Source organism: Perognathus longimembris, chromosome 9 (genome assembly GCF_023159225.1).
Source record: "Perognathus longimembris pacificus isolate PPM17 chromosome 9, ASM2315922v1, whole genome shotgun sequence".
Classification (NCBI taxonomy): domain Eukaryota; kingdom Metazoa; phylum Chordata; class Mammalia; order Rodentia; family Heteromyidae; genus Perognathus; species Perognathus longimembris.
The window spans coordinates 37,458,556-37,467,927 of NC_063169.1; the positions used below are offsets into that span (position 1 = coordinate 37,458,556).

Genomic DNA, 9,372 nt, shown 5'->3' on the forward strand with positions numbered 1-9,372 from the left:
AACCAGTGAGAGCCAGCTCCGCCCAGGAGAACATCCCCTGCCCAGGCGGGAGGCTCGTCCTGGGCAGCGGCTTAGCCAGAGGTGCTCTGCCCTGCCCACCAGAATTTCTAAATTTAAAGCGAAAGTGGTGAGCAGCTACTGACGACACGGAACAGCCAGATGAGAGAACAAAGAGTTCCCAAGACAGATAAATGGTCCCATCACAGAGGGAGCCCAATTCCCAACCTGAAACAGAGCTGAATTCCATAGCCAGCCCAGGAGGGAGGAACCTCCCCCAGGCAAGCAACTCAGCCGGGTAAACCAGGACAGAGGTGCCCCATCCTGCTGAGTCCACAGCCTATTCAAAGCCAGGCATTAAAGGCCCCGGCCCCACAGCAGACAGATGAGCCACGGTTCCCGAGACTGCTCAAGGCCCCATCTATAGAGGACGCCAGAGGCCTACCTGCAAGCTGTGTGAACCACAAAGACCCAGGATTTCACCAACAGGGGAGAAGGGTCAGAACAGATCCACCACTGCAAACTGATAGCAAGTCAAGCCAGCCAATTAGGAAAATACACTGCAGACCATGGCAAGGAAACCAGAGACTGGGAAAAGACCACCCAAACAAGGAGGACTGCATTTTTTTTCTTTTCAAACATTTTTTAAACTTTAAAAAATTTTTTTTTAATTTTTTCACTTCTGAAATGTCGTTGGTTTTTTTGTTTTCCATTTTTACCTGTTTGTTTTATCAAGTTTTTTTTGATTGTTCATTTTTCTGTTTATTTATTTATTTATTTTAAAATAATTTTTCTCTGTTTTGTGCATCTGTCTTCCAGTATTTTGGCTTTATTTCTCTCTTTGTGTTCTCTTTCTTTAAATATCACTTCCCTATGAATAACACCTCCACTCTTTTCTGCTAACTCTCCATTGTCTATCATTTTAACCTTGATCTTTCTACTGATTCTACTCTTCTCCACATTTCCACGTCACTGAAACTAAACCAAAATCATCACCTGCCCCAATATATTTTACTCTATTCTCTTTACTACCTCTAACTTTCCCTTCTGACTTACTGCCAGGACCTCCAGGTTCCATTGACTCCTGGTTTTTTGATAGAGGGTATCCCTGCTTAATCCGAGTGAATTAAAGGGGTTCGTAGAGAAAGCCAGTCCTAAAAGAACTTAATATAAGAACAAGAATTGCATATAGGGTTGTAACAGTAAATAAGTAACTACTGAATACAGGGCCCAGGATCGGTTGTTATATTGAAATTGTATTATTTAGGAACACCAAATCTAAGTCTATAGACACGTATACAAGGTATCTGTATATAATTGTGAAGTTATAAGAATTACACAACAGTGCTTGGTAAGGGCTGCTTTAGGTCTTAAACGGTGCTCACAGATACTTGTAGATTGGCATTCCCAATCCAAATGGGCAGAAGAAACACAAGAAAGATGGCAAACAATAGAGTCTTTTCTCCCACTCAAAACAAGCAGGAAACAGAACAGTCAACCAAAGACATAGAAGAGGACCCTCAAAATGCTCTGCAAAGTCTACTGATAAGCATGTTAAATGAAAAGTTTGAATCAATACAGCAATCCTTCCATAAAGTAATAGATGATTTCATGGCCTCGACAAATAGAAAGAAAAATGAAATTCAAGAGTCAAATGAAAAGATAGCTACCGAGGTAAGAGATTTGAGAGACAGCACTCAAAACAAAATTAATGAAGGAAAGAAGTCAATGCAAGACCTAAAAGATGACATGGAAATCATCAGGAAAGACAAGTCAGAAGGAAAAGAGATTCAAAATCAAGTAGCTAGCCTATAGTCCCAACTAACTGAAGCAAAGGATCAAATCTCAGGAGCTGAAGATTCCCAAGAATCTATAGAGAAAGATCAAAAATCAATACAAATCCAGTCCAATCAACAAAACAGATCGCTACAGGAGATTCAAGACACAATCAAGAAGCCCAATTTAAGGATAATAGGTATTGAGGAAAACTTGGAGATAGAAGTTAATGGCATAGGCAACCTATTTAACAGAATATTAGCTGAGAACTTCCCAAATATCCAGAAGGATAGGCCTATACAGATACAAGAAGCATTTAGAATCCCAATCCTAGTATCAGACAAAATTAACTTCAAATTTAAAAAAGGTAAGAAGAGACAAAGAAGGATACTACATACTAGTAAAGGGATCTCTCCTACAGGAAGATATAACCATTCTAAATACCTACACACCAAACACAGGAGCACCCAACTTTGTCAAACAAATACTACTGACTCTAAAAACATTCATAGACCCAAACACATTGATAGTTGGGGACTTTAACACTGCACTATCACCTCTGGACAGATCAACACACCAAAAAATGAACAAGAAACCACAGAACTTAATAACTGCATAGACCAACTAGACTTAATCGACATCTACAGAATATTCCACCCTGCAACAACAGAATACACATTCTTCTCCGCAGCACATGGAACATTCTCCAAAATAGATCAGATCTTAGGGGACAAAGAAAATCATACAAATTCAGAAGTATCAAAACCATTCCCTGCATTCTCTCAGACCACAATGGAATAAAATTAGAGCTCAACTCAAACAGCCACCACAGAAAATCCTACAATTCATGGAGACTAAACAACACATTGCTGAACCATCAGTGGGTCATTGAAGAAATTAAAACAGAAATTCAAATGTTTATGTAATTCAACCAAGATGAGGACACAAAGTACCAGCTCCTTTGGGACACAGCAAAGGCAGTACTCAGACGAAAATTTATATCTCTGAGTACCTACACCAACAATCTGGATAAATGGCAACTCAGCAGTTAAAGGAAGCATCTTAAGCTCCTCAGAAGAGAACAACAAGCCAAACCCCAAGTCAATAGATGGTACCAAATAATTAAAATCAAATCAGAATTAAATGAATTAGAGATGAAAAAAACCATCGAAAGAATCAACAAAACAAAGAGTTGGTTCTTTGAAAAAATCAACAAGATAGACAGACCTCTCGCAAACCTGACTAAAAAACGAAGGCAGAACACTCAAATAAATAAGATAAGAGATGAAACAGGTAACATCACCACAGAAATAACCGAAATAAGGGACTATTTTGCAACCTTTATGCCAACCAATTCGAGAACCTGGAAGAAAGGCAGGATTTCCTAGAAAAAAATTCATATCCACAAACTCAACCATGAAGATTTAAACCTTCTAAACAGACCCATATCCAGTATTGAAATAGAAAAGGCAATAAATGATCTCCCATCCAAGAAAAGCCCAGGTCCAGACGGATTCACTGCAGAATTCTACAAGGCCTTCAAAACAGAACTCACACCAATATTTCTCAAACTCTTCAATGAAATTGAAAGAGAACGTTCACTACCAGACACATTTCTGTGAAGCCAGTATAACACTTATCCCAAAACCAGGCAAGGTCTCATCACAGAAAGAGGACTATAGACCGATTTTCCTGATGAACATAGACGCAAAAATTCTCAACAAAATTCTGGCCAATTGACATCAACAGGTCATCAAAAAAATCATACACCACGATCAAACTGGATTCAGCCCAGGAATGCAAAGTTGGTTTAGTATACACAAGTCAATTAATGTAATCCACCACATCAACGGGAGCAAGGTAAAGAACCACATGGTTTTATCTCTGGATGCGGAAAAAGCATTCGATAAAATCCAGCACCTGTTTACGCAAAAAGCCCTGGAAAAACTGGGATTCCAGGGAACATTCCTGAATATAATCAAGGCAGTTATGACAAACCAACAGCAAGCATAACTCTAAATGGTGAAAAACTAAAGACATTCCCTTTAAAATCAGGAACAAGACAGGGATGTCTCTCTCCTGCTCTTCAACATAGTACTAGAATTCCTAGCCAGAGCAATTAGGAAAGAAGAAAATATAAAGGGGATACAAATAGGTAAAGATGAAGTTAAACTTTCTCTCTTTGCAGATGACATGAGCCTATACCTAAAGAACCCAATAGTCTCTACCCTCAAGGTACTAGAGCTGATCCAAAATTTTGGCAAAGTTGCACAATATAAAATAAACCTTCAAAAATCAACAGCCTTTCTCTATGCTAACGACCCGAAGACAGAGGCTGAAATCAGGAATGCAACTGCTTTTGCAATAGCCCCCAAAACATAAAGTACCTATAAATAACCTTAACTAAAGAAGTGAAAGACCTCTACGATGAGAACTTTGAAAGCTAGAAAAGTGAAATTAAGTCAGAACTAAGGAAATAGAAAAACCTCACATGCTCCTGGATTGGGAGGATTAATATATCAAAATGGCAATGTTGCCAAAGGCAATCCACAAATTCAATGCAATATCCATTAATATCCCAACACCATTTTTTTAATGAAATAGAGGAAGCAATCCTGAAATTCATATGGGACAATAAAAGACCTAGAATAGCAAAAACAATCCTAAGCAGAAAGAACAGTGCTGGAGGAATTACAATACTCAACTTCAAGCTGTATTATAAAGCTGTAGTAACAAAAACAGCTTGGTAATGGCAGAGGAACATGCCTGAAGACCAATGGAACAGAATTGAAGACCCAGAAATGAACCCACAGAAATTCGCCTACTTAATCTTTGATAAAGGAGCTAAAACAATAGTTTGGAAGAAAGATAGCCTCTTTAACAAATGGTGCTGGCAAAATTGGTTCAACACATGCAACAAACAAAAACTAGATCCTTATATATCACCCTGCACCAAAATCAATTCCAAATGGATTAAAGACCTCGAACTCAAAACAGACACCCTGAAAGCACTAAAGGAAGGAGTAGGAGAAACACTTGGGCTCCTTGGCGCAGGATGGAACTTCCTTAACAAAGACCCAGAAAGGCTACAAATCAAAGAAAAGTTGGACAAATGGGACTGCATCAAACTGCAGAGCTTCTGCATGGCAAAGGACATAGCTCGCAAGATAAACAGAAAGCCCACAGACTGGGAGAAGATCTTTATCCATTCAGTGGACAAAGGCCTCATATCTAAAATATATGCAGAACTAAAATATTACCTTCCTCCAAAACAAAACCGCAAAGAACCAATAGCCCCCTCAACAAGTGGGCTAAAGACTTACAAAGAGACTTCTCTGATGAGGAAATGAGGATGGCCAAGAGACGTATGAAAAAGTGCTCTACATCGCTGGCCATTAAAGAAATGCAAATCAAAACAACATTGAGATTTCATCTCACCCCAGTAAGAATGTCATATATCAAGAAAACTAACAATAACAATTGGGAGTGGATGTGGCCAAAATGGAACCCTACTTCATTGTTGGTGAGAATGTAAACTGGTTCACCCACTCTGGAAAGCAGTATGGAGATTCCTCAGAAGGTTAAATATAGAACTCCTCTATGACCCAGCAACCCCACTTTTGGTTATCTATCCAAAAAACCACAAACAAAATCACAGTAATGCCACCAGCACAACAATGTTCATCGCAGCACAATTTGTCATAGTGAGAATCTGGAACCAACCCAGATGCCCCTCAGTAGATGAATGGATCAGGAAAATGTGGTACATATACACAATGGAATTTTATGCCTCTATCAGAAAGAATAACATTGCCCCATTTGTAAGGAAATGGAAGGACTTGGAAAAATTTATACTAAGTGAAGTGAGCCAGACCCAGAGAAACATAGACTCTGTGGTCTCCCTTATTGGAAATAATTAGCACAGCTTTAGGCAAGTCACAGCAGAGGATCACAAGAGCCCAATAGCTGTACCCTTATGATCACATAAGATGATGCTAAGTGAAATGAACTCCATGTTATGGAAACGATTGTTGTATCACAGTTGTAACTACTTTCAATGTCCCATGTGTATCTGTAGCTTCTACTATTGATGATGTTCTTGTATCACACTATCTCTGTAATCTTTTTTTTTTTTTTTTTTTTTTTTTTTTTGCCAGTCCTGGGCTTTGGACTCAGGGCCTGAGCACTGTCCCTGGCTTCTTTTTGCTCAAGGCTAGCACTCTGCCACTTGAGCCACAGTGCCACTTCTGGCCATTTTCTGTATATGTGGTGCTGGGGAATCGAACCCAAGCCTTCAAGTATACAAGGCAAGCGCTCTTGCCACTATTCCATATCCCCAGCCCCTATCTCTGTAATCTTATCTTTGTATATTGGAAACCATCTTTACTGGTATTAGAACTAGGAAATTGAAAGGGATTTCCAAAATCGAGAGACACCGGGTAAAAAAAGACAAACAACTACAAAAGCAATACTTGCAAAACTGTTTGGTGTAAGTGAACTGAACACCTCATGGTGGCAAAGGGAAAGGGGGAGGAGGGCGGGGGAATGAGGGACAATGTACAAACAGTCCAAGAAATGTATCCGATGCCTAACGGATGAAACTGTAACCTTTCTGTACATCAGTTTGATAATAAAAATTTGAAAAAAAAATCAATAGACATAAATTGCTTTATGTAAGGAACAAACATGTTATTGCCAATGTATTGCTCATCTTGTGTTCTCTAATTTTAAACAAAGTATTTTGATATAAGGCACATTCTAAAATTTAAATTTATGTAATTGGAAAATCTTGTTATTCTCAGAGCGTATAACAAGTAAAATTATACAGATTGTTAAATATATTATAATTTTCTCTTATACAAATTACCCCTTTTAAGAATTTATAACCCAAGGTGATAGTGTCCATCTGTTTCCTAAGATTTCATACTTCTATAATTAAATACAGGTTTTAGCAATTCTAGAATAGAACTGAAAATTTATAGCACTTTCTAGGCTATCCCAATTCTGACTACTAGGGGCAAAATCAAGATTGCTTCTTCTAGGTCATTAATAAGTCTTGGTGTTGCTTGGTGTGATAACTGTCATGGGGTAGTTTGTAGGTATGATTGTTTTGTTATTAAATATGTTGATTTTAAATGTATTTTAAAGTTATTTATGAACCCTGAATTTACTTTAGAGATTGGAGGAATTGCTTAAGAATATGAAGTATGAAATACTATAAAATTTGTTTTCTTCTTTTCAACTTTAATGGGCCTTGAACTCCAGGCCTTTCACTCTGTATCAGTTTTTTTCCTCATGGATGGTGCTAATGACAATTGAGTCAGGATGCCACATTTGACTTTTGGGAAGTTAATAGGACACAAGAAAATCATGGATTTATCTGTATGGGTCAGCTTCAAATCAATTCTGATTGTCATATTTTACCCTTCCAAGTAGCTAGGATTATAGACATGAGCCACAGGTGTGCTTGGCTCATGTTTTACTGGTGATGCAATTATTTATACAGGATTGTACTTGGGATACATTTCAGTTGGTCTTTTGCATTTAAAGTTTCATATTTATATCCAATTCTCCATATCTTTTACATGGCCAAGAAGGTCACTCTTTAGGGCAAATATATTACAATGTTTATTACTATGTTGATTTCCTCTTCATTGTTCCTCTGGCATTTGATACATTCTAACTGACCTTTCAGTAGTATTTTTTCTAGTGAATTAGCTATCTATCCCTTGCTAATAATGAGCCAGGCAGAGCTGACAGCATAGATTCAGTCTTCAAAGCTATTTCTCTGGTAAATATAATTTTGAACACTCATACCATGTTGCAATAGTCCTGTAGGGTTATAATAAGAATATAACAGAGTCAACTAGAAATGCAGCACAGTGAATATACCTTGACTAAGGGGGTTTCTTGCCGTCAAATACAGACTGGATTTACAAAGTGTTTGGGGGGTGCTGGTGCTATATATGTTAAGTATTTCTTTTTCTTTTCTTTTCTTTTTTTTTTTTTTGGATGGACTGGGGCTTGGACTCAGGGCCTGAGCACTGTCCCTGGCTTCTTTTCGCTCAAGGCTAGCACTCTATCATTTGAGCCACAGCGCCACTTGTACCCTTTTCTGTTTATGCGGTGCTGAGGAATCGAACCCAGGGCTTCATGCATGCTAGGCAAGCACTCTACCACTAAGCCACATTCCAAGCATATGTTAAGTATTTCTATAATGAACTGTGGGAAAAGACATATATTTTATATCTGCATTTCAAAAACAATATGTTTTCTATTTTCTCCAAGAATCTGAATAGAATTCCATGAGTTGTATTTTTAGGAGATATTTTTGTTTTCTCTTGAGTAACAAACATAACAGGATTAAATTTCTTAACATTTATTTGAGATACTATATATAAAATTCAGTGTAATATTTACAAATAGTAACTACTAAATGACTTATAGGGGAATGGACAATATAATTTTCGAGCTAGCACTTAGTTATTAAGAAAGGTGTCTTGGTCCTTCAGCCAGGAGCCGGTTCGGGGAGCACCGGCGTTCCGGGCCCAAGCGGAGGTGGAGGAGTCTTCTTGTCCTGAGAGGTGTGAGGCAGGGCCTCGAGGGGAAGCGGCGTCACCATGATGGACTGAAGGCCGAGCCAGGAGACCTTGAAGTTTCTGCAGGGCAAGGCCTGGAACCTGCCCCCGCCCAGGCTGACCGACCCGCGGGGCTCCTCTTCTCGGGCTTCCTGGGCTATGGCGCCGCCCTGTTGAACAATGTGCTCCGGCACAGGCCCGTGCTGACGAGCGGTTTGCATCAACCGCTTCTGGATATTATCTTTTAAGACGTCAAGAGTATATTGTTGCTCTGTGGGACCACAACATGTTTGAGTATATAAAGTCACATCCAGCAGATTTTCCTGTAAAAGAAAAGAAAACATCGTGAAATTCTTGAAGAATTCCATCCAGTGCGTTGAAGTCTTCGTAAACTTGCTTCTATTTCCTCTTATTTCTGAATTTTATGGAACACGTTTCCATGACAACTGAAGTTTGTGTTAATCTAGATGTTAATGCCTGTAATTAAAATCGTTATTATGACTTAAAAAAAAAGATGTCTTGTTATCTAAGTTAAACTTCAAACATTTTTGTCAATAACTGTTGCCTATCTTAGTAACTTTTAAATATACTTAATATTTAATCAAAGTTATAGCCAATAGATGTATCTCCATGTGAATATTGATAGATGTTATAAAATAATTTAACTTGACTTTACTCAACTCTTATTATCATCCTACCTCCTTTTAGTCCGCCAAATTTTCTTTTAGATATCAGAGTCCTGATCTATGTTGCTCTACCTATTTTTGTTGTTAATTTATCAAAGATGAAAACTTTTACAGCTTAATCTCAAACTAGTTCTTTTATTCATCAATGAGAAACAGTTCTTGCAATGGATTTCTTAACTTTCATATCAGTTTTACTGCTATTTCACACCTCATCTAGATTTTTCATCATCTCCATTTCATCTTTCCTGCATAAAGCAAGTGAGAAGATGACATTCATTCTTGTTCTCCCATTCAATTCCTTCTGAACTCACAGCTTGCTCTTTCTTTTATTGACT

At 38.2% G+C, this 9,372-nt stretch overlaps 1 pseudogene; it reads left to right on the top strand.

Annotated features, from left to right (window-relative positions):
* The first annotated feature begins 8,393 nt into the window (after positions 1 to 8,393).
* On the top strand, positions 8,394 to 8,854 carry LOC125357689 (annotated as a pseudogene).
* The last annotated feature ends 518 nt before the right edge of the window (positions 8,855 to 9,372 follow it).